This window comes from Brienomyrus brachyistius, chromosome 3 (assembly GCF_023856365.1).
Source record: "Brienomyrus brachyistius isolate T26 chromosome 3, BBRACH_0.4, whole genome shotgun sequence".
Classification (NCBI taxonomy): Eukaryota; Metazoa; Chordata; class Actinopteri; order Osteoglossiformes; family Mormyridae; genus Brienomyrus; species Brienomyrus brachyistius.
Window position 1 is genome coordinate 20,739,700 of NC_064535.1, and position 25,959 is coordinate 20,765,658.

At 45.0% G+C, this 25,959-nt stretch overlaps 2 long non-coding RNA genes across 5 annotated transcripts in view; one reads left to right on the forward strand and one right to left on the reverse strand.

The window, feature by feature from the left end:
- The window catches only part of LOC125738948 (uncharacterized), a 53,147-nt gene that overhangs the window by 11,154 nt on the left and 16,034 nt on the right, over window positions 1–25,959 (forward strand). The window contains exon 2 of the long non-coding RNA XR_007396941.1: window positions 13,733–13,820. This is a non-coding gene — a long non-coding RNA (uncharacterized LOC125738948). The remainder of the gene's footprint in view (window positions 1–13,732; window positions 13,821–25,959) is intronic.
- LOC125738947 (uncharacterized) lies at window positions 632–16,739 on the reverse strand. Of its 4 annotated transcripts, none has more exons than XR_007396940.1 (4): window positions 15,934–16,739; window positions 8,154–8,529; window positions 863–2,422; window positions 632–706 (listed from the first exon to the last, which is right to left on the reverse strand). It is a non-coding gene; the product is annotated as an uncharacterized LOC125738947 (long non-coding RNA). The 4 variants fall into 4 exon arrangements; XR_007396939.1 differs by lacking the exon at window positions 632–706 and having other exon boundaries at window positions 761–1,141; window positions 2,250–2,422; window positions 15,934–16,734; XR_007396938.1 differs by lacking the exons at window positions 632–706; window positions 863–2,422 and adding an exon at window positions 6,422–7,428 and having other exon boundaries at window positions 8,154–12,458.

Genomic DNA, 25,959 nt, shown 5'->3' on the forward strand with positions numbered 1-25,959 from the left:
GGGATATTAACTAAGGAACCGCTGTGCTGCCTGACAGACATTGGTTTACCATATAAGACTGTATCTCAAGCATACTCTTCGTGTCCACAGTGAGACCACATTGTGAATTCCCGTCCCTGGCCCTCGTGAACTCCCGTCCCTGGCCCTCGTGATCTCCCGTCCCTGGCCCTCGTGAACTCCCGTCCCTGGCCCTCGTGATTCCCGTCCCTGGCCCTCGTGAACTCCCGTCCCTGGCCCTCGTGATTCCCGTCCCTGGCCCTCGTGAACTCCCGTCCCTGGCCCTCGTGAACTCCCGTCCCTGGCCCTCGTGAACTCCCGTCCCTGGCCCTCGTGATTCTCGTCCCTGGCCCTCGTGAACTCCCGTCCCTGGCCCTCGTGATTCCCGTCCCTGGCCCTTGCAAATTTTTCTCCCTGGCCATCGTGATTGCCATTCCTGTCCACTCCTCTATCCTTTTTGTTAACTTCACAAACCAAAAGGCCTCGCGTTGTAGGTGTGGATCTGCCAACATGATTGGCATCAGCGTGTGTCCTGCTTGCGTGAGTCTCAACACAGCTTCAAAGCTGCTTTACTCATACTTGATTAGGGGGAGACCCATGGAACCAGCAAAGCCCCAAATGGAAAAAGAATTTATTCACATACACATTCGCACATTTCCCCGTCGGTCCTCTGTTCAGTGACTAACAGGTGCCACTCATGTTCCATAACCTATAAATAAAAAAAAGTAGATGACTCACTATGGGTCTAAGGTTTGCCTTTGTTCTGTTGCACAGAACTTTCACCCAACAAAACATCATGTTTTTTTTCCATTTGTCTTCCCATTGTATTCTTTTTTTCACCGCAAACAATGCAGGCTCCACCTACCAGATGTCACCAGGTGCCTTGCTGTGTCCTGCAGATCCAGGGAGGCCAGACGTGTGGTGTGTGCCACAGGTTAGACTCGCATGACCACCTGGTGGGATACATGTCCCCAGTCTGGGACATGCCCCTGGGGTGGCGGAGTAGGGGATGGATATGTTTGAGGCGTAACTGACCCCCGGGACAGTAACATAGCCATGAGGCACGTATCCGACATCCCAGTTGTCCACATGACACTCTGCCCGGCACGTGCCCTCCCCGTAAGGGTAGACGTTTCCTTCAGCCCTGCCAAAGAGGACGTTGAGGTCACATGACACGTTCTTTTTGGTTAAATTGAAAAAGTGGATCCCTTCAGAGGATAATGCTTAGCAGACGTCGTGGTAAGACAGAATCTTAAATAGGGTTCCACTCCTCTTTGGGGGTGGTACGCATGTGCCAGATGCTGTGGCCTCCGTGATGTATCAGTGTCTAGGCGAAGCCTCTTTAATTTAGATTTCATTCTTGGATTGAACACAAAATGGTTAATCACTTCACTGACCTAAAAGACTCCGTCTCTTCAGGTTTTTACATTTGTCAGTGAATTTAGCTTCTGACCCTTATTTAAGCTCTTAATTGAACTGCGTGAAACGACAAGGTGCTGCTGTCTTTTCAAATCCCGGTTTGCGCTAGTCTCAGGATCAGGGTATCTGTACAGGAGGTAAAAGCAGCTGCTGGGATGTGCAGCAACACATCCTGGAGGTGAGACTGACTGCAGAGAGCTCTCCACGGAGCCAGGGGCAGAGCTGCAGCCCTGCCGAAACCCTTCCTGCATTTCTGGGGAGGATGTATTGGGTTTCTGAACGCCAGTTTCACCCATCTAAATCACAGCCAAATGGGAGTCTTGCCTCTCATCTCCCATCTCATCTGTCTCCCCCAGGTCAGAGCCGCAGATGTGCGGGGGAATTCGCGACGGCCTGGTGCTCGTCTTGCCCCGAGCATTTCAGCTGATGAAGTGTGACACAGACTATTGCTAAAATGGAGAGGGGTGCCATTACCGTAATGTTACAAGTGCCCCCCCCCCCCACTTTCTCACTTTATTCCAAATGTAATATGCGACTCTCCATGACTCCGTAACGTGTCGTGCAATAAAGAGCTCAGGAAATTAAATCTCCGTCTTCGTTCCTCGGCACCATATCACGTTTCATAAATTGCACGTGACCTCATTTGGCCTCAGGCTGGCTTGTACCGAAGCTTCATGCTCAGAACTCTTGATTATTAACATACCATTATACCAATCAGAACAGAGTCATGGCTTTAGAGGGGCTTAAAGTCATTCTGTAGTACAGACTTCAGGGTTCCCAACACACGAAAGAAATGCAGGAAGGTATCTGTGTTTTGGTCTATGTTTTGCTACCTGGAGCAAGTGTGGGGTCTGGTCTACATTAGTGTGCTTCTCGATGGTCAGGAGAAGAGCTTCATGAGGAACCTGCATCTGGGGTCTGCCCAGCTAAGTCCTGAATGAGGGCTGCAGCATTATCAGCAAAACTGGCCTTCAGCTCCCCGGTCCACAGCTTTTGGCAACAGAACCTGGAAAATAAAAGGAGATATTCTCAGTCTGAAGGAGGACAGGTCTGTGCAAGTGCACCAGTTAGTGCCAGGACTGTTGTAGGCTAATCAGAAAGCACAGCCCTTCTCTACGAGATCTTTATATCATGGTCCTACCGGTTGCAGATCAGAGTTGTTGTTGCGTTACTGTATTTCAAGCATCTGGCTCTTGTGTTTTTTTTGTGTTATCTGGGAAAACAGAATTCCCTTTTGCCCTTAAAAATACTTTGGCTCAGTCTCCCTCCACAGTTGTTGCATATAAAGTATGCATTCAGAGCAGGAATTTTTATGACCGTTGAATGTCTTGCTCGATGGCAGTTCTTAGCCGAGAGGAACAGTCTTCCGCATAGCTACTGCTCAGCTTCCTAAGAAGTCTTACGCTTAAACGGTCTTGGGACGAATGTTCCAGAAACACCTGCTATAAATACAGGGGACATACTTGAACTTTGATAGATGTTTTTTTCTTTCTTTCATTTTTTAAAGTTTGTCGCCACCAGGATTTACAGTTTAATTAGCATCTATCGCATGATGTCTGCCTTAATTATACAAAGGTATTTGCATCCAGATTATAGGGAATTGCGGTAGATTATATAAGTGTGTAATTTAATTACGTCTGTTTTTCTTTAGCATTGAAATATTGATTGTTAATCATATAATCACACTATATAACCAGGTGGTATAAACACAATAGCCTGCAATGCTTTATGTTACACAGCTTGGGAAGAATTGTCTCATTGCCTTGTATCTGTTTGCCATTTGAATTTTATAGAGACAGCCTGCTTATACTGAACAAGATTTAATTGGTGGGTGAAATTGGAATAATATGGCAAACAGAGCTGACTAAAGCACAAGGAATCGGCCTTATTTTGTTTTGATCCCATCCGAGCAGTGTTCTCAGATCCAAGGGCCAAACGCGAAGCCTGCAGCTCAAGTCGAACTTTCCACGGAAATCAGAGAGGCGAATGGTGGGCACGTTCTTGTTAGCGAGGCAGCGAGAACTGAAAGCAAAATGCTGCCCTGCAAGCTGAAGGTGTGAAGAGTGCTGTGGTCTGGCAGTCGGGGAAAATCAGGCATAAGCGTTGATGCTGGTCCCACACTGTCGCGTTTCCCCTTGTGCATCAATAGACTGGGTGCCTTGAAATAGTCCTCAACCCTCGTGTACTTTTCCACCACTAATGATCATGCAGCCCGGATTTCATTTCATTTTGAATAGGATTTATTTGTTATCTGGTAAATCTATGCTTTGGCTAAAAATAAAAATGGTTATTTCATGGGTTTTCACCTGCTCTTTAGGTGTTGCAGTAGCTTCTGTAGACCAAGCAGCATGTTCTGAAAGGGTCGCGAAGCAGAGCTGGAAATGTAAGCATTTTTAAAACCAGCAAGCTCCTACGCTGATCCAGGATCAGATTTACCAGCCCCAGTTCTAGAATTAACCTATAGAAATGGGACTTGGGTCTGCAAATGCAAGTGCAAAACTAGAGAAGACTCAACCAATCCAAGACGCCAAAACCACAGATGCTTAATTTAAAATTCGCTGGCACATCCAATCAAATTTGTTCATTAATGAATTAACATGAGATCGGTATGTAACTAAGAGTTTGTGGTTAATTAATACATAAGTAATAGTATAATACTATATTTGTGGCCCGTCAAGTAAAGTGTTACCTAGTACTCATACTTTATGAGTACTTTGTATATGAGTACTTCATAAAGATACTCCTTTGTGTTTTATTTTGCATTGGTACATGTATTTGCTTTTGACATGACATTATATAATATTTTGAGGATCATCCACCCCTCCATCTTCTAACCACTTATCCTAGACAGGAACACCGACTGCCCTCATCTGTGATTGCTGTATTCTAGAATGCTCTTACTTTAATTAATCTCGTTTTTAGCTCTTATTAGGTTCTTGGCGTGTCTGTAGGGTATCGATTCGCTATTGCTCCCATGCCACCCCTCATTACTGGTCATTGATGGGATATCCAACCCATCAAAGCAGCAGTTATGTCTGGCTGGCTGTTTGCCAGACGTATGCCATGTAGGTTTGTGGTGACACCCATGCATCTCATTGCTGGGGGTGGGGGAGATAAGAATAGAATGCTTCAGTCGCAATAAATGTAACGGGAGAGACGGGAACTGAGTAGTTTGCCAAGGCGCTGAACGTAGCACATGAATTATGATGCAAAGCAGAGAAACAGGATTTTTTAATCTGGATGAATCTGAAGACTAAAGCAGGTTGGTAGTCCTGAGATTAAATGTGGTCTGTCTGCTCCAGAACACAATCAGGCACAGTAATCAGCCAGATAACTTTCCCCATCAAAAATAAAATGTTTTGAAGCTCATCCTTTCAGGGTTATCATGTAAAAATCCCATTTCTTCTAAGAAATCAGCCATATTTGCCTTCAAATGGACATAACTGCTTCACCGCCCAAGAGAATAAGTCTGTGACGTCCATATAAGCCCCACCACAACCCAAAACTGGAGGGAACCGACTGTGGAAGATGGAGGGAAGGCTGTTCTTTAAATCCAGAGTGAGATGTGTTTACCATGCCATAGCTTATAGCATCCTCAAACCAAAATGTCACGTTTGGTATTTTGGGAGTTTTATTTCTTATGGAAATGGTGATATGCCCCCCCCCCCCCCCCCCCCCCGCCCGCCCCATGATGGGAAGTCTAGAGGTGGCAAGAAATGTGATGTTAATTCATCTTTGCTTCATTAGTCTGGATGACAATGGTGTGAAATTCTGCGTGTGCGTGGGGGGGGGGGAGGGGGGGGATCTTAGGGCTCAGCAAAACAGCCAGCCTTCGATCACCAGGAAACCATAGCCTCCTAATGCTGCTCCCTCCCGCCTTATTAACACGCTTTTACTGTTTAGCGGTTCGGAATAAACGTCTGCTGTTGTTTTATTTTTTTCCCCATCTTTTGTTCTCTTGGAACCGGGATGCATTTCCATTACAGGCAAAATAAGCTCAGGGTCCCTTAATCTTCATCCAAAAGAGCATCTGAATTTAATGCTGATTTCTACCATCTGTTTTGAATAAATGCACTATAGCTTGTAGAACAGAATTAAGCAAGTATGCTGCATGTACGTCATATGCTTTATATACATACAGCATGTACAAATCAATGGTCTTCTTGAGTGAGGAAGTCATCTAAAATAAGGGTGGAACCTTCTTAGATGAGGCCTGTCATCTCGCTGCTGCACGGTAGGAAGTGAGGCATTACCTCGTCCGTCCGGAGCTGGTAAGCGACGCCCTTTTCCGTGAAGCGCTGTCTTCCTGGCCTGTTGGCTGATTCCACCCCCAGAAGTGTCAGTTTCGTATACAGTTCCAGAGGCCTCAGAAGGGGCGTGCGACACTTTACATGCTTGTCTGCTGTTGCACATCCCCTCCAGTGTGCTCAGTGCTGTGGCCTGCCTAGGTCTGAGTCCCCACCCCATTAACCTGCAGGGCTGTCCCCCGACGATGGGGCCTCGAGGTGTTTTGACACCTCTGCAAGCTGACGACTTCAATGGCACCTGACTACATGCAAACTAGCGTGCCTTTCCAGCATGCCTTCAGTCACCCATTTGCCATAGTACAAGTGTGCAACTTTATGTCATAAAATATTATTTTGATGTCATTATGCGTTAAATGTACAACGAGGTATCAAGACTAGTATCTAATTGAACATTGAATCTTTGAATCCTAAGCTTTGTCTTACTAATAGGACTCCCATTTAAATGCGTGAAAGTGATCGAGTCGTGTCTGTTAGTCTGTGATGAACAAATGCAACGGGTCCCATTGCATACAAGGTGTCAGGAGCATCTTTCCTCTTTTCCTTTAAAAGAGGAATTTCATTATAACGTTAAGTGAATCCTTTTGGAATGTCTGTGGCAATACCGCTAATGGAAAATAATATATATATATATATATATATATATATATATATATATATATATATATATTTTTTTTTTTTTATTATTTTTATTTTTTTTTTTTGATCAAATCAGTTCTTAAATTTCTTTTTTATGTGGCTGTATTTCAAAAAGCCGCTCTCACATTTCCCTGCAACCCGCAGAGGGGGCGTTGTGAAATGCCCAGAAGGATCCCGTCAGCAAACGCGCGTGACCGCGTTCTCAGTAATTTCCACACCGGCCCCCATGGCCGGCACCCTGCCCTCTTTTCTCACCGTCTTACAACCGCAGCACCGTATGAAGTTAAATCAGTATGCTGCAGTCCGAGAGCTTGCAGGTTTTGGATATCGGACGATTGTATGATTTTATGCTGCACTAAGTTTTTCAACTTCACATGGCCGCAGCCCTTTAAATTCACAGTAACGCTTATCCTTTAAACCGATTCAGTAAAAACGCATTTGGAAAATGACTCCCTTATAAATCCAGACTTTTCCAGAAATTTGCAAAAATAAATAAAAATCTAACATAATAATTAGAACCTTTTTGAGCTCTTTTTTTAACGTCCTATAGGTCTACATGCAGTAAGCAAACTTATGCATCGTGAAATTGAAATTGGCTTTATGTTTGAGTCGTCTAGGCGATGATGACTGATTGATTTTCTTTTTTTTGTCCCTTTGCTTGTTTATTTTCCTGAACCCGTTAGTCTGTGGTGAAGTGATGCAGGAGCTAAAGAGGGCAGCTGGGCGTGGAGGAGAGGCTCTGCAGCAAATTAGAGGACTAGCGGGCGATGCTGAGAATCACAAGCGCTTTCTGCCAGCTGTTTTCCTAGTGCGCTCCATGGGGGGGGGGGGACTCTGTAGCTTAAAAACAGCCACTCAATTTTTTTTATTCCTTATTTATTTTATTTTTAACCTTTTATATCAGTATGTGTATTATTCTTAGGTCGGTTTAATTCTGAAATCCATCCTCATGCCTTCAAAGGCACCTCAAACATTTACTCTTCCTCTTAAAACATTTCAGCTGTCCATCCATTTTCTTTACACGCTTGTCCTATTCTGGGTCTTGCCGGTCTACAGCCGATTCCGGAAGCTGTGGGTACAAGGCAGGGAATAACCCAGGACAGGGACACATCCACCATCTGACCACTCCATTTCACCTTAGCATGTTTTTGGACACGGTGGCGGGGGGAACGACATGGAGGGACCATGCAAACACTGCACACATGCAGCCACCGCTAACCACTACACCACCGCTCCGCCCCGCGTTTCAACCAATTTACTGCCTTTCTGGCAGGACCCAGGGTGTCTGGCTTTTCAGGAAAGCCCAAGTTTTTTTAAGTTATAGTAACGAGTGATAAATGACGTTATTTGTGGGCCAAGCATTGATCGTCCTGCAGTAACAGTGCGAGTATGGAAATTACTGGCTGCTGGGGTTGGGTGGTTTTGCTCCAATGAGTTTCAGGGGAAATTGGTCTATTCTGTGCCAGTCACACAGGTTCACTATCTGTCCAGACTGGTATAGGACATCTGATATTTACAACTGACACTCTAGGCTCTAAACATCAGATAAGCTGGGTGCATGTCTACTGCATTTATTTTTCACATTTTTTATGGGAGTACTTATAAGAAATTAAATTGTATATGAATATAGTGTAAGTATTAAATTATACGATTATAAGTCAGTGAATTAGGTAAAATAGTAAAGTTCTAGAACAGAGTTTGGCTCCCTTAAACTCATGCTAGTTATGTACTTATCTGAAGAATCAGTAACTGTCCTCTAGGTGGCACTAATGCACTCACTATCACAGCATTTACCTGCACAGGAAATTCACCACATCGGCTGCTGGGGTCCAGCTCTGCTTTCATCATGAGAGCCACACATGTGCGCCACACTTGTGCACATCTTTGGAGGCTGAGGACGAATCACACGCTTGCCCGAGGCCTCCTCGCACACTCATTGGTCTGTCTTGTTTCAGCAGAGCTGAGCCACTTGAACTTTCATTGAGAATTTTCCAGGGAGGCTGGGCTGACAACAGAGAGATTACTGATGCTAATGGTGTTACGACAGTGCTTACCAGTCACTGGAAGTGCCTCTTACTGCACTGCTTAGGAAATGGGATGTTCTTCACCCTAGGGGATGTGTTGTTTTCAAGTAACCAAGAAGGATGTTTCTCTGGACTTCATTAAGAATCTAAGGGTTAAATGATAGAGTTTAAGAACAAAGTAAATATGTTTTCACACAGGGCAGGGAAGTGTGTTATGGATGGCATTTTCAAATATGCTTAATGACAGGGATACAGTGTTGCATTTTTTGTTAATTATTGTTAACAACTGGGGTGAACTGCTGTTTGCATTAACAAAGGGTGTGCAGATATGTGCTTGAAGAAGAAGATGCGTCATTGCATTGTTGTTAGTTAAAGGGGGTTTGCATGGCTCCATTTTCACTGATGAAGGGGGCACATCGCTCTGTTTTCATTAGCGATGGGGTACATCGTGGACGGGGGGCAGCGTATGGTTCTGTGGGCTAAACATGTGTGCCTGTAATCAGAAGATCACAGGTTCAAACCCAGCCTCAGCCTGTGGGTCCTTGAGCGAGGCCCTTAACCTCCAGCTCCCTGGGCGCCGCTACGGGTGGCAGCCCTTCGCAGACAACTTCCTCTATGAAAAAAGAGCAAGTTGTAGGTAAAGACAATTACCCTACGGGGATCAATAAAGTATCAATTATTATTATTATCTCTCGGTTTTCAGTAAGGAAGGTGGTGCACCTCTCTCTTTTCATTAACGAAAGGGGCTGCTTCGCTCTGTTTTTGTTAAGGAAGGCGCTGCATTGCTCTATTTTCGCTACTGAAGGGAAATTTTTTTGCTCGTTCTCGTGCTACATTCTCTTCTGCTTAAGGCACTCCGATTCTAGTTTAGTAAGTGCACTGACTATGGCCACAGATCACTCAAGACAACAGCTGGATTCCTCAGGGCAGGATATCAAAGCCAGCCATGGTTTTTAAGAAATTAAGAAAATGAAAAAAAATTGAAAAAAGAAATTGAAAAAAATGCTCTACTTTTTACACATTAAGAATTGACTCAACGGTCATTGTTTTGTTTCAAGAAGCAACAAGTGCAATAGTATAGTACCGCATAGTACCTCTCCCAAAACTGTGAGGCTGTTTGAAATACTGTTTGATAACTCATTTCCTAATTAATTTCCTGTTTGGAAGGAATATGGTGTTTGAAGGGATTTTAAACTCCCCTTCTGGCCACAGAACACCTGCCAAATTGCTTTACGTCAACAGGATTGTTTGCAGTGGATCTCGGCAACAAGAGATGTGACGGGGCCTCTTTCCGGTGTCCAGCCAGTCGGCTATGTCCTTTCAATCCAGCGGCTTATATCCCAGCAATTCCAGCCCAGCAGATCCGTTTGTCTGGCGAGTGGCACCCAGGCAATAAAGGAAGATTTGGATTCTGGCGGAGCGTTGCCGCCTTGCCCGCCCCCACCCCAGATGCTTTTGCCATCTGTACCCAGCCGTTGAACCGACTCCATGGGTGTCACTCCCCTGTCCCCCAGCAGCAGAAAACCCAATCACTCCCTTTGATCAGGACCCGTTAGCCACAGCGGCGGAGAGGGGGGGGTGACTTCCTGTTACTCCCCCCCTTCTTTCATTCGTCTTTCTCAAGCTCTCTATTTTTTCATGTTGATATTTTTTTTGGGGAGGATTAGCTCACTTTCATGACAAGCTCCATTGGACTCCTCAAAGCCTCACTCCCTTGCCATGGATGGATGATACGGAAACGAGGGCACATATGTTAATGGGGGTAGCAGGTGATCCCCAAACTGGGTAAGAGGCAGGGCTGAGTGCTCCTTCTCCCACAGATGTGGAAGTAGCCAGCAGGATCCATCCATACCTTACAAAGGGCATTTAGGGGAACACAGACGATGCTAGACCCAATTTAAGGTGTCTTCAGCCACCCTAATTCTTGTGTCTTGTTTTCTTAAACCCTTTTAGTGATTTGTAGCAGCCCCCCCCCCCCCTTTGGGTCAAATCATATAATTGCACCTGTGGAGGACAGTATGGCAGGCAGCAAAGGAGGCTGTGAGCCCCCCCCCCGGGGCAGTATGCTCCCCCAGCCTCCTGTTTTTTCCGTGACGGCTCTGTGCATTGTCGACACATCCAGCCGCTGTAGCCTCACGCTGTGGCTTTCTTCTGAAGCGGCTGGCGCAGGTCTGTCTCTCGGTATCCGCGGCTCACGTGTAGAGATAGGGGGCCGCTTCCTTTTATTGGCTACATACTTCACGAGAACCAGCCACATGAGGCTGGGGTGTAGCAGATGAGGATTGCAGCCGGCACAGGCCATGCTTGCCACATGCTGCTCATCTTCACGCTTTGCTTGCTGCAGACCACCATCTCCTAGACTGCAAGTGGCCTCATTAACGGTCACGGGATCTGAACCCCGCTTCTCACGCCATCAATAGCTGTTGCTCTCCAGCGACTTCGAAGGCTGCCCTGTGTGGAGCTCATGATTTTCAAAGCATAAAGGGCCGGCGAGGCTCCCGCAACTGTATGGGAGTCACTGCTGTACTCGCAGAAGAGGGTTTCCCACAATGCTCAGCACCGGAGGCCAGTGCATAGAGCGACCCACTTGTTAGCGCCCGTGGGCCATCTATCGCGTGCACATCCGCTGCAGGGGTGCTACGCCGTTTTCCCAAAGGTCAACCCAAAATGGTTCACTCTTCCGGTTGTCACAGATTCTCCTTCTAATAACTCCAAATATATTTGTATAAATATATCTGTCACTCTTTTGCTTTTTTTTAAAAATTGTTCTTCTTCTGCATATTTTGTAGTCTGCTGATTCGTAATGGGCGTCTCCCGTGGGCAGAGCATATACTAAGGAAAGTGAGGTGACGTCCTTAGCTGGTGTTGCGTGTATCTATCAACAGCGTGTCAGAGAGCAGATTATGTCATTGCCATTCTGGAACAAAGTTATTTTTTAAATTATATCATAATATTGTATTAAAATGTATTTTTTTATTTCACCGTTTAGTGCTTTCATCTTGACTGTGGTGTCCTTTTTTATATCATCACTTTGCATCACCTTTTTGTAGTAATTTTAATCCTTGTCTCTAATTCTTTACTCTGTAAGCCTGTTATTTTTCCTTCTCGACTTACACTTTGAGTTGCATTTCATGTACGAAAGGTGCTATGTAAATAAAGACGATTAAATTATTTTTGCGATGTTCCTGTTCATTCATAACTGTACAAACATGTTTATGTTTGCAATGTGAAACAACGGATGGTTGCTGATATTAGAAGCCCTTGAGATCATTCAAGTGTTGACCTTGCTGGGTGTGTGACCCTTCAGGGGTGGAGGGTCACATGACTGGGCTCACACCCCTGACCGCCACATGCGACAAGCCGCAAACCCATCGCAAAATTTTCCCCACGCGTTTCGCTCTCTGTTTCTTTTTCTTCGAAGTCTCGAAAGTATCACACATAAATCTAAATTTCCTATTTCAAGAAAATTCTATATTTATAGAACAAAATACATTCCTCTCAAGTCATTCGTCATAAAACCATAACAGTTATATTTGTAAATATTAAAAGCATGCATTAGCTTTTCTTTTCATGTTTTCTTTATTTAACATCTGATTAAAATGACCGGGTAATTTAAGAAAATGCTATGCGAGATTGAGACACTCAACCTTTGAGCTGTGAGGGGGCAATGTAACCCACGGAGGCTCTGTGCCAACAGCGATGATGATGATCGTAATGGAGGACATTTTCCACATTAGCCAAGGAAATTCAGCATAAGTTAGATGTACTGGACATGAATGCTAAATGCTAATATGACTCAGCAGTATGATGTCTAGAGAAAACAGAACAGCAGGATTATACAAGTCGGTTCCAGAAAAATCTTAAGTGAAAGATATTACAAATAAATTAGATTATGGAGGGTTGACACCTATTGGGGTGCCTTCAGCAGCTGTGATGTCACCATCCTAAGTGTTCCCTCAATGGATATGATGCCAGCTCCTAAAAGTTTCTCAAAGAAGCAGATTTGCGTTGTGTTTTCAACACATTCCTTCAGTTCCTTCAGATGGTGTCTCTGAAGCTAAGCATCTGGAAGGTTCTGTAAACAAAATCATTTGGTGTAACACGTTGCATTGCACAGCCTTTGATTATACCCAAACAGACTTTCAGCACATTTCAGAAATCCTTCACCAGGACATTAGAAATGTTGATGTATGCCTGGATATAAATAAGACCTGGAAGTCTACGTTGCATCGGTTTTGGGCTTCAGAGGACAGACCAGACCCACCCACATTATCAGATATCGTTTTCCATGTTATTGGCACTGATGCAGTTTCGTGAACGTAGCCGTGTCTTGTAATGTCCTGTAATATAAGGCATCCGTTCTCCTTATTGGTGAGAGAACTCAGATCCAGACCAAGATTTTGTTTCAACAAACCAGTTCAGTACTCTGTCACTGTGACTCTTTATACTCAGCTGATATAAAGAGTCATCTTGGTCTATACTTTTACTCACTAGAACTGAACTACCCACCTCTGGATGTGTCGGAGATGCTCGCAGTGCCTGCCTCAGCACCCTAGTCTGACCGTCCGAAATGCTTCCTGTCATCTTCCATGTGCAGGATCGTTTAACGGAAAGCAACAAAATAAACTGCACAAACGTGGCCGTGTGACTCTGGCAGCGTTGTGACGTAGCGTGCCATAGATTTTCAGTGACCATGGGTTACGCACAAAAACACAAAATAACAAATCTTGTGCATCACATTGAACCTTCGCTGAGAGATGAAGTCGAGCCCCAGCGCATTTCAATCTGCAAAACCACACTGACTTAGCGCAAATACAGAGAAGGGATGGAGCTCTTGGTTTCTCAGAATGTGCGTCAAAGCTTTGCCTGTCCTCAGCAGCATGATGACCTCACACGACGAGTGCTGTCTCTCCCTTACACCCGAGCTTCCTCTCTGTGCGCTATGGAATTTTTTTTTTTCTTACGTGAATACGAGTATGGGGGCGGGGTGTGCCTCAGCGAGTTAGGACTGTAATCAGATGGTCACTGGTTCAAATCTCTGGGTCTGTATAATGATGTCACCGTTGGGCCACTGAGCAAGGCCCTAAAGCCCCAATCGCACTGTCTGTCCCAGCTTTCACAAAGAATAAATGCTGCTTGGGGTAAAAGCAAAATAAACAAAGTGCAAATGTACAGCGTGTTTTTTTGAGTGTCATCTATATCGCTATTTCATAATGCCATTTTTGTTGCCCTGTCTGTAAGCATAACTCTGATGCATTTGAATTTTGCTAGATATAATAAAAAATATGCTTTCCTTTAAACTTTTAACAAAATTAAGCATGTGGTCTCGTGTGTTTCTCTTTCCCCCAGGAAAGGGAGAGCGAATGTGGATCGGACATCCTGAACCCAAGGATAGGACAGGATAGGACACGCTGGACCCAATGCAGAAAGTAAAGATGTGAGTTCCCTAAAAGGCGTTAAATCTCTTCTGTTGGTTTTCGCCAAGTTGTATGAGTTTATCTGAGGTGTGGCTATTATTTGAGTAGCTGTCCAGTTGGGATTCATGAAGATGCTTTTTGTTTAGCTTGGGCTGGATGTCTCCCATTGGGGGGGGGGGGTTTGCTGTCATCTGTAGATCAGCTCTCCAGTTTCTCTCCAGTCTCAGCCACTGGTCATGAAGCTGTTGGGTCATCTGGAATACGTGGGTCACGGAAATGTCCTTTTCAACCATAACAACCGCAGGAGCATTTAGCCAACTGGCTGAGGAACTTCTGCTGAAGCTCCAGTCTTCAGTGCACCACTATGACTTTGGTGCATGACTGGAGACAGTCAGAGTGGAAAGTGATTCTGCGCCTATGGGGTAGAGACTCAGAACTGATGGGAATTTATAGAAGAGACCAACTTTTTTGTGGCATTCGGCATCCGAGGCTTGCTGGCTAATGCTGCTGTTCTATTCAGCCAGATTGACCTAGACCTAACCTCTGCTAACTACAGGTCCTTCCTGAAATTTGTTGCAGGTATTCCAAAGAATTACAAGCTGGCTTGATTTGATTCTTGCTTCATAAAATCATTATAAATTTGTTTTTCCCTCAGATACAGGTATTTAGATATTTAACTGCAGAAGGTTTGAGTGCTGCCAAACGGCCATATCAACTATAACATGGTTTTGAGTAATTTTATTCTAATTAAAAAATAAAATATAAAACAGAAACATTCAGATTCTGATGGTTTCTTTTCCACATTATCTAGGTATGTTAAATAAAACCACTCTGAAGTTTACTGCTGCTGCTTTTGCATGAGCTCAGAGACAATCATAGTCATTCTTATATTTGCTGCTGGACTCACCCATAGACCGTGTCGCACGTTTGTGAGAAATCAAGCAAAACTGAGTGAAAAGGAGAAAATCGAAGAAGAACTGGTCACAAAAAGACATTCATCTTCTGCTGTTTGGAAATATTTTTGTATTCCAGAGAGACCATATTGAGCAAAAGCAACTGATTTGTCGGCACTGTTTTGTGTCTGTCGGCACAACTCAAGTTATCAAAAAATTCATATTAACTGATTATTACGTACCATGTTATGTAAAATGATGCAGCTAAGCGACGGGGCTAACCCTAGTTAACAAGAATTATTTTGACATATGGAAATCATAATAAGCAAAATGATTTGCGTCAAACTGATGACAAAAACAGGCTAGGCTACTACAAGAAGCTAAATGGTTAAATGGTTGGACAGGCTACTCTGGACCATTTTCACATTTTAGTTTTATTGTAAAAAGCAAGTTTCCTAAATAACGTAGAAAATAAATAGTCTGCACTCCTTGCTAACAAAATTAATTACAGTGGAAACCACTTATATTGATCAAGTCTGTCTGTGTGAAATTGATCATAATTAGCAGGTAATCATTATAGCCGATTTTTTTCTTTTTCTTTATATCTCTGGCAGATTACCATCTAATTTACATTTTAATATATATTACATGAATATAAGGTAATAAAACGGACAGCGTCTATACTGAATTTCATGGACGATTTCAAAATACAGTGAAGCTGTTTCAAAACGCTTTTCAAAATTACAGTACTGTACAAATTAAATTACTGAACTGTGTCAAATACGTTATAATACAATACAGTACTGTACATAACATGCAACTTCGCTACTGCAGCTCAGTGGCTCGTTTTTGTCAGTTTATAATAAGCTTTGAAAAGTCTATATTCGTCACTGAGAGAAAATGACTCTTTTTTTCCTGTCATGTTTTCTGTGCGCGCAGCATTAGCCTCAGGTAGCTATAGCCAGAAGCAGACGGGTTACTGCAGTGCAAAGTAGGCAGATAAAAAAATAAATATTACCGTTAAATATTTTCCCCAAATGTTATGTGTAAAAACACCCTAAATGAACGCTGTAGGCGGACTACTTGATTACTACAAGAAAATTACATAAATAGTTTTGTACAGGAACGATTCTGTCCCAAGCTTTTTGATCCATATAGGCGGTTCATCACCATAACCACGACCACTGTATGCGGTTTACGCTTTAAAATATTGCTAGTGCCGACCGATTGGCGGTATTACCTTTGGTCGCTGAAGCTGTTCTTCCGCAGTGTTCACATTTGACCTCTTTTTGTTCCGTGTCTCTTTCACTAAAGCCACAATGTGTCCACACGACGGACACGACGTTTTTGTTTGGTACAAGCTACTGGAGTTGCTCAGACGGATTGGCGTTTCATTTCGCCTCCATGTCGCAGACTGCGCGGGGCGGAGTCACGTGAGACCACGCGCGGTAGTATGTTTTGAAGGGGACAGTACACGAACACACACTGGGGAAAGTATTAAAAGTTTTTTTAAGTATTATAAGAACAAAAAAAAAGTAGTAGAGAAGATTACGTCAATTAGAGGTTTTAAATTGCGGTTTTTGATTATTTTTCGATGAATTGCCCATTCCTACGCATGCCTGGTTCACATCACCTTCCGTTGCCCCAGTTCCAACGCTAATAACTTAAGTACAGAGGACAGTAAAAAATCCCCAGATATCGCCCTTGCCCCACCCAAATATGAAGAACGCACAGATTGCATCCTGGCCATGATTCATTATCGCCCCAAGTTTGTTATTGTTAGGCAATTTACCAAGGTAGCAGGTAAAAACCTAAAATCAGCCCAGGTTAGATTTAATAAGTTTTATTAAATGTTTTATTTTCTTACCAAATAATGACATAAAAATGTATTTTTAATTATATTTTAAGATACTTACTTTCATTCACACCAATGATCGTGGGATTTCGGTATGAATCTCCAGCAAAACATCCTTCAAGTTTTATTTTGGAAGCTTATTGGGGTTACTTGTGGGTGTGGCCGAGAGTGAAATTGACCGATATTTTTCATTGAACTGTTGATTTGGTTGAATCTTGACTTTGATCAATGGAAAAAATCAGTGTGTTTTTTTTTATGGCAATGGATTGATTGGCAAAAAGAGTAGGAATTTTGTTTTTCTGAAAAATATTTAAATGTGGCATTCTGGATACAAAGCCTGGCAGCATGTGGCTTAGTGTGGAGTGGGCGGGCAGGGAAACGGCCTGGCAGCGTGTGGCTTAGTGTGGAGTGGGCGGGCAGGGCCACGGCCTGGCACCGTGTGGCTTAGTGTGGAGTGGGCGGGCAGGGCCACGGCCTGGCACCGTGTGGCTTAGTGTGGAGTGGGCGGGCAGGGCCACGGCCTGACAGCGTGTGACTTAGTGTGGAGTGGGCGGGCAGGGCCACGGCCTGGCAGCGGGTGGCTTAGTGTGGAGTGGGCGGGCAGGGAAACGGCCTGGCAGCGTGTGGCTTAGTGTGGAGTGGGCGGGCAGGGAAACGGCCTGGCAGCGGGTGGCTTAGTGTGGAGTGGGCGGGCAGGGCCACGGCCTGGCAGCGGGTGGCTTAGTGTGGAGTGGGCGGGCAGGGAAACGGCCTGGCAGCGTGTGGCTTAGTGTGGAGTGGGCGGGCAGGGCCACGGCCTGGCAGCGGGTGGCTTAGTGTGGAGTGGGCGGGCAGGGCCACGGCCTGGCAGCGTGTGGCTTAGTGTGGAGTGGGCGGGCAGGGAAACGGCCTGGCAGCGGGTGGCTTAGTGTGGAGTGGGCGGGCAGGGCCACGGCCTGGCAGCGTGTGGGTTAGTGTGGAGTGGGCGGGCAGGGCCACGGCCTGGCAGCGGGTGGCTTAGTGTGGAGTGGGCGGGCAGGGCCACGGCCTGGCAGCGGGTGGCTTAGTGTGGAGTGGGCGGGCAGGGCCACGGCCTGGCAGCGGGTGGCTTAGTGTGGAGTGGGCGGGAAGGGAAATGGCCTGGCAGCGTGTGGCTTAGTGTGGAGTGGGCAGGCAGTGCCACGGCCTGGCAGTGTGTGACTTAGTGTGGAGTGGGCGGGCAGGGAAACGGCCTGGCAGCGTGTGGCTTAGTGTGGAGTGGGCGGGCAGGGCCACGGCCTGGCAGCGTGTGGGTTAGTGTGGAGTGGGCGGGCAGGGCCACGGCCTGGCACCGTGTGACTTAGTGTGGAGTGGGCGGGCAGGGCCACGGCCTGGCAGCGTGTGGCTTAGTGTGGAGTGGGCGGGCAGGGCCACAGCCTGGCAGCGTGTGGCTTAGTGTGGAGTGGGCGGGCAGGGCCACAGCCTGGTAGCGTGTGGCTTAGTGTGGAGTGGGCGGGCAGGGAAACGGCCTGGCAGCGTGTGGCTTAGTGTGGAGTGGGCGGGCAGGGCCACAGCCTGGCAGCGTGTGGCTTAGTGTGGAGTGGGCGGGCAGGGCCACAGCCTGGCAGCGTGTGACTTAGTGTGGAGTGGGCGGGCAGGGAAACGGCCTGGCAGCGTGTGGCTTAGTGTGGAGTGGGCGGGCAGTGCCACGGCCTGGCAGCGTGTGACTTAGAGTGGAGTGGGCGGGCAGTGCCACGGCCTGGCAGCGTGTGACTTAGTGTGGAGTGGGCGGGCAGGGCCACAGCCTGGCAGCGTGTGACTTAGTGTGGAGTGGGCGGGCAGGGAAACGGCCTGGCAGCGTGTAGCTTAGTGTGGAGTGGGCGGGCAGGGCCACAGCCTGGCAGCGTGTGACTTAGTGTGGAGTGGGCGGGCAGGGAAACGGCCTGGCAGCGTGTGGCTTAGTGTGGAGTGGGCAGGGCAGGGCCACGGCCTGGCAGTGTGTGGTCCCGCTGTGACAATTACCCTGTAACGTACACCTCCCTCTCATTTTTAAGCCTCAGCTGCCACTTGGGTCCTACAGCCATCTGGCAGTGCATCCGGGGGGGCGCCATGCATTGACTGGCCTCGCAGCCAACCCCCCTGAGTGGCTGCCACCAATGATTGACCTGCGCTTCCCAGGTTGCGACCTTCATCTCACTCCCACCCCCTCCCCTGTGGGCCGCCATTCCCACAGCAGGGTGAAGTTTATATGATACCCTCGGCAGGCATTGCAGGAAGAGGCCAAGTTTCTAGTCTCCATGCTTGGTGGGCTGGATGCTCTCGTTTCTGTCTTGACCCCGCTCCCATCTGGAGAGGTCTGCACCAGGCTCGTCTTTCATCCCTCCCTCCACTCTCCCCGTTTCATCCTTCTCTCTGTCTATACTTCTCCCTGACGCGAAGATCATGCGCTTCTGCCGATTGACGTGCTCTCATTGCTGACTGTAAGCAGAAAGGTCTGTCACTCTTTGTAACAGCTTGTCACATGACGACCGATGCTGTATTATACCTGAAGGTCTCATATGAGTCTTCATCATCAAAGTAATGATCATCACCGCCATCATCATCATCGCCGCCATTGCAACTGCAGCCCATGTGTTCCTAACCCTTTCTCCCCATGCATGCGTATGCCCTAGACAGCCATGAAGCTTGCACAAGGGACAGCGATGTGGGAGGGGGGGTGCTCTTCAAGCTGCGGGCCCCGTGGGGGTCTTCACCTTTCCTGCCTTGATGATATGTCAGGAAATGACCCCGCGCGGAGACCATAACCAAGGCCGCAGTCAAAAGTACTGAAGTGAAGAAAAACTACTTCATCACATAATCACGCAGTCCTTAATCACATCTGCCATTTAGACAGTAATAAGTCTGTACAAATACAAGTCTGGTTGTAATGCAGTGACCCTGTGCCCTGTGTGTAACCCTGTGTCTCCAATCTCCTTATTGTTATGGGCGGGGCTCCTGCAGGAAGGGCGGTGACACGTCTGTTTCACAATGGAAAAGCCCCACCCCTCAGCACACGACCACACCTGCATGGTCGTCTCCCAGCATTTGCTGGCAATGAGAGGAAGTGACAGTTTCTCGGGCGGCTCCTGCTTTTACACCCCCTAACCTTAACCTTCTCGCCATATGGGCATCAGCTGTCTACCAGACTTTTTTGACAAGAAATGATAGCATGGTTTAGGCGTGGTCGTGAACCCACATCCCCCTGGTTAAAATCCTAGAAGTCTTGACGCTCACATCTTCTTTGGCTAACTTTGAAGCAAGTCATCCTGGCTCTATCAGCCTGCGATGGCAAAATTGGTGCTGTGTCAGAAAGGCATAAGTCTAAACTTTCAATGATTTGGGTTTAAAACTTCAAACAGACTTTGTGTGTTTGAGGATCCTGCCCTGGATCAGTCCTTGGTGTTCAGGTACTGAAGGATTGTGATTTCCAGTATCATTCTGCTACAGGGAATTAACTGGACCAGGGATGAGCAAACCTCACCCGTAACTGAGGAGACTCATGGCAGTCATCCCCTGATTTCACTCTGATGCCCCTGTGAAACGTCTGACGTTCACGCCAGTGCTGGGGGAGAGGCTGACACCTTAACAGACGTCTAACATCAGTATCGGCCACCCTTAAATGTCCGCTTAGCCTATATGAAGGCTTGAGTCAGACAGTGACGGACACTGTGTAATAAAATCCCTGCATCAAACACACCCACTCTGTGGCAGCGTAAAGAAGCCCACCCCTGCGACTCAGTCACCACTGCAGCTCAGTCACCACTGCGGCTCAGTCAGCCACCCAGTGTTGATACACTGCGCAGTTTGTCTGTCAAAGCAGAGAAGTGGAGCAGTTACTCACTTCATTTTTTCCTATTTTTTCTGCTTTTTGCTTTCCACCCACAAGATAATGCTGTGAACTGGTTCAACACTGGCCATAAAATGAATGCTGTTATTTTTCCAGTTTAGTAATGAACATAACGGTCATATCATAATTATCTGCTGGCATTAGTCCAGCACATCTGTAAAACTTTGCCATTCTCACAGCAAATGTTATGTCTTTAAGAGGGATGTTAAATATTATGAAAATCTTTGTTAAGAGTTAAGTTAGGCTCTAATTTAAAAGACTAGCATTAGTTTGAATAGGCTGCAGGGCTACTCATTAAATACTATATCCTGAGAGATGAGGAGAAATTCTCACTGGACCCTAGAGAGCTTCCAATCACAAAAGTTTACCACAAAGATTGAAAGAGCACATGCAGTCTTTATTTAATGTATACCAGTCTGTAAATATAAAAAAAATATATATATTTTAATGTCTGAAATAAGGCTGCCCATAAAGTGGAAATTCTGCTGTATAGGATATACTGCAGTTTTTGCATCAATTAATGTGACAGCTTGTAGTCAAACTCTATGGATGGGGGGGTGGGAGGGGTGGAAATGAGTAGCAGATGGTATTAATGTATTTCCATCTACACTGGTGGTTGTTTAATCCGCTGTGATAAACCATGAAAGATGCAATCTGTAAACCTGATGCTGCTTAATGATATGGCATTGTTCACTTTAATGTGGATGTCATTCTTCACTGCCATTGGCTGGTAGAGGGACGCACCTGAGATTTGTCATCTTATAATGATGATGTAATGGATGGTGTGAGACCCGCTTTAGTGCATTTGTTTTGAAACTAACTTTCAGTAGATTGGTTAATTTTAATAATAAAAATGGAATTCTGAGGCTAGGCATCCTGCAGGATACACACGGTCGGAATACAGGAAGGAAATGGGCAAACTGAAGGATATAGCACACGGGGAAAGTGAATGGGGAAAGTACAACAAAATTAGTTTAGAAGAGAATTGCCTTAATACTTAACTGTTTAATTTGAGCTTTTGCGATGGTTATGAAGTGGTTCTTCTGCTAAATCGATTGGGATCCAAATAAAATTCATTTAGCACCAATTTATGATCCAGTTAGAATCTACTTTGCATTTGAAAACACCTTGAATACATTTTAATACTCACCTTTGTCAGTGAGGAAAGATAAATGATCTTTATCATAATGCAGAGATGATGGGACTGTCGTCGTGATGATCCTGTCATTGGTTGGATGAATTCAGCCATATTTGTTATAATCCATCCAACCATTGATCCATTTTCTGTACCCGCTTATCCTACTCAGGGTCACAGGGGGTCCGGAACCTGTCCCGGAGGCTACAGGTGCAAGGCAGTGCACAACCCAGGATGGGGTGCCAACCCATTACAGGTCACACTCACACACCATTCACTCACACATGCGCACCTATGGGCAATTTGATAACTCCAACTAACCTCAGCATGTTTTTGGACTGTGGGAGGAAACCGTTATTTGTTATAATGTAGTTAGGAATTACTATTCAGTTGGGCTAACCGTAAATACAGCCTAACCGTAATAATAACTCATCCCATTTTCCATCAATCCAGTGCTGCCGTCCTCTAAGGGCATGACTGACGTCTGCTGACTGGTTCTAATCCCATGTGGAGTTTGTTACGCCTTTCAGAAGGTGTTACACTCTTTACCAACGCTGTAGTATTACACACCCTGTGAATCGACTGCCCCACCGTGGTACCTGGCGCCGCGGTCATACGAACTCGCCGTCACTATGACTCACGCCTTCTTTATTTCACGGAGCGTTATCATAGTCAAACATTGTGCCTCGGTGGAAGGCTCCATTCCAAGAATGTTTGGAATCCGCTGTTCCGGAACACGCCTTTTAAAATTCCAATTTGTAAGGTCCTTTGGAGGAAATGTGACCCCTCTGCGGAGATAATACTCTGGGATACATCGGTCCAGTACAAGGCTGTGCTGGAAGATTATCAGAAAAACGGGGAAGACGACCCCCACATCACTGCTCTCCGATTTGGCTTTTATAGTCCGTGAAAATCCACATTCAAGAGCATAATAACATGGGACTGTGACCTCGAAGCTGCTCTGGTACCTTACAGGAAAGTGCTCAACCTTAGAATCATAAAATTACTCATGGTAGGTGCTGAAATATTACCTGAGAAATAATAATAATCAATAATATTAATAAAAAGGAGAGCTTCATGCCACTTGGGGTCTGCTTAATACTATAGCAGAATGATCTCAATCCAGCCCACATCTCACTGGTACTCAGTCATACTCTTGATGGCATGGTCAGTAAAGGGAGTATGGAATGCATTCAATTTTATTTATTTATAGATAGCGGCTTTCAGAAGACAGTTGCCTGAAGTGTGTAGCAATACAGTACTGCATGACTTACACGTAACAGTGGAAGAAAGAAAGAAAGAAAGAAGGAAGGAGAGAATCCACAGGGAACAGGACCTCTACCCTTTGCCATGTTACATGTGCAATGCTAGCCCTGCAAATAAGCACCTCGCTACTCTCAAATGATCCTGGGTTTAGGGGGGTAGAGTGTCATTAGGGAGCGGCTCAGGAGACCAGAGCAGCACTTTCCCCTCGATATGCTGCTTTCCGCTCAGGCCACGCCATCTTCTCCTGCCCCCTCACCCAACACCCTTGGTGTTGCAGGAAAGACGCGTTCATTGGAAGCAGTGCCACGTGCTACACAAATTAGCCTGGCGCCTCTATCTGTACTGACAGGGAAGCCCCCCCCCCCCCCCACACACTTTCAAGTTTCCATGCTGCTTTGGCTGTGCAATCCTGGAATTTAGCGACCCCCCCGCCTTACCGATTTAGCCCCTTTAATCCTAAAATGCAGACTGCTCACACACTGAGATTAGGGGTGGCCGTCAAATCCGTGCCAAGGCTGCTGGGGGGGGGGGGGGGGCGACAGAGGCAGCGGGGGGGGGGACACCTCGTCGTTGTGGGTAACATAAATCTAAAGAAAGGTCCTCGGATGTGCACTGGGGTGCGCTGAAGACAGTGCAGATATATTACCCCGTCTTTGGTCACAATTTAATTAAGGATCTCAGCCCACTCCTGGTAGGAGTTACTGGGGGGAGGGGGGTCTGTGACGCACGTGAACTCCTGCATGACAACACATGGTGGAGCAGCTTTGGCGGCAAGGTGCCCACGATGTCAGGTCTTTTTACAGCCTACAGGAGACACTGCTCTGTGCCGCCAGCTTCCCTCGGCGACTCTGTCCCCGAATTATCCAGGGAGCCACTTCACAATCCCACACTGCCTGTGTGTTCCACTGAGCGCTATAATGAGGCTCTGTAATGTGTGGTTTGAACGCACTTCAGAGAAGTGCGTATGTACAGCACCATATGGTCTGGCTTGGGTTTCTCTGCCGCACCATATTTCCAGTCTGATGAATGTAGGGCTCATGGTCCCGTAGCCAAAGTATAACACAAACTGCCATTTGAAACATAAAAAAATTGTTTTTTTACATTTGTGTGTAAAGAGTGTTTTGATTAAAGGAGGAGGGGGCTCTATTTCTCAGAATCATAAAAACAATATCGTGTTTCCTCTCCTTTATGTGGTTGGTAGCTATTTCTGCGCTGTTTACTCCGGTATTCAAACTTTTACCTGTTTCAGATGAAACTTTTAAGCTCATGGGTAAATGACTGAGCCCGTGTCTGCATCTGAAATCATGTTTTTCCATGCAATGGGAATTTTAATGGGATTTTGGTGTGAACAAAAAGTAAAGCTTGTGCAGCCTTCGAATGTGTTTTTTATTTTTATTTTTTTACTATTTTTTTGGTGCCTCTGTGCATTATGGGATTGTACACTCTCCATGTACAGGTAGTCGAAGCTAGTTTACAGTCAAAGAGCACAGAAGATATTCAAAAAACAAGCTGATGATGTTAAACAGGGGTGTTTTGGGAATAATGGCATAATCAGGTCCAGTGTCTGCTTTTTTACGTGAGAATCATTCGAACCCGGGTCACTGCTGTTGTTCTCTAGTCCGGTTAAAAATTCCAGTGTTCCCATTGAATCCCTGAGTTGTTACTTTTTTTATTCAGAACCTTCCAGCACAATTGAGCCCTTACATCAACTAAACTATAAGGCTGTAATGAGATTAAATAATGTTGTTCTATTATGGTCATTATGTATCTGGCACTGGAGGCAGGAAATGCAGAAACTGGACTAAGCGAAATAATTACGAGGCATAAAGCATTATTTCCATGAACGATAACATTTCCAGACATCGCAATTATTTAAAATAGGAAATAGAAAACTAATACAGATTGTCTTGCTAGATATATTTATTTTGCAGTGTTTTCTTTTCCGGTCAACATGTTGGTAACCTTTTACAAAAACATTTGTGCCATATGTTGATCATTACGGGTGATATGAGTCTGGGATTTTCGGTGTCCTATTGTTATCTCAAGAAATTTGCATATATACGTGCAAATATGACCACTCTGGCTACATTTTGGTGATAGGATAGGATAGGATAGTACTTTATTGATCCCACAGTGAGATATTGAGTATTGAGTAAAATATTGAGTAAAATATAATAATATGAGGAAGGTCTGCATAATAAAATTTGTTAGGAAGTTAGGAAGATTAAATACAAATCTTAGTTTACAGTATGATATTCTTTTGATCAGTTTGATATTTATTCATTGAAAAATACCAATGAAATTCTTTTGTGAGTTTTGTGATTAAAAACATCGTTTTTATTTATAATCTATTTTATAACATATATTTAATTTCATAATTTTAATTTATATTTTAGGAAACACAAGTTGAATAAATTATTGATTACGTAGATCAAGATTTAGGTTCGAAGTATTCGAAGTAAAAATGAATAATTATGTATGTGAATTTAAAACCACTGGACAGAATTCATGGCTAAAACAAGGAGAACAAAAGGAAATAATGGTTACCATAGTAAAAATGTGGTTTATTATTTTAGCTTTTATTAAATTGTATAAATTTCATTACACTGTTTTTTATGTTAAAGAATATTGTGATTAGAAAAATGTTATTTTGGATTGAATACATTCATAATCTCTGATTTCTCTTGAATGTAACTATTAGATTTTAACATTAAGCTGGTGTGTGAACTTAAATGTTTGATTAACCAAGGGGCTAATTTTCCTCCGTTGTTTTCATGACATTAAATAACTCCAGTAACGTGAGTTTCATTTTACTTAATGTTGCAATTTTACTTAATGTTTCTCATTTCTGCAGCCATTTGTTTCCATTTAAAATTTGTACAATTTACATAGGTCTCGTATGTACAAGAAACAGAAATCTGTGTTTCTTTTGAAGGGAATTTCAAGGTTTGACTTACAGTTAACAGGGAGAATTCTCTCAAAGTTTGCAAATCTGGGATCGACTGGTGAAATCAGAGTGAAACATATTAATTGTTTCTTTTTAATGTTGTAAATAGACCCCCAATGACTGTTTTTAAAACTTAACTAACTTAACTAACACGGTTTTTTAAATTAACATGGTGAATTAGCTGGCAAACCTCTATAAGGCCCCCTACTTCCCTTTTTA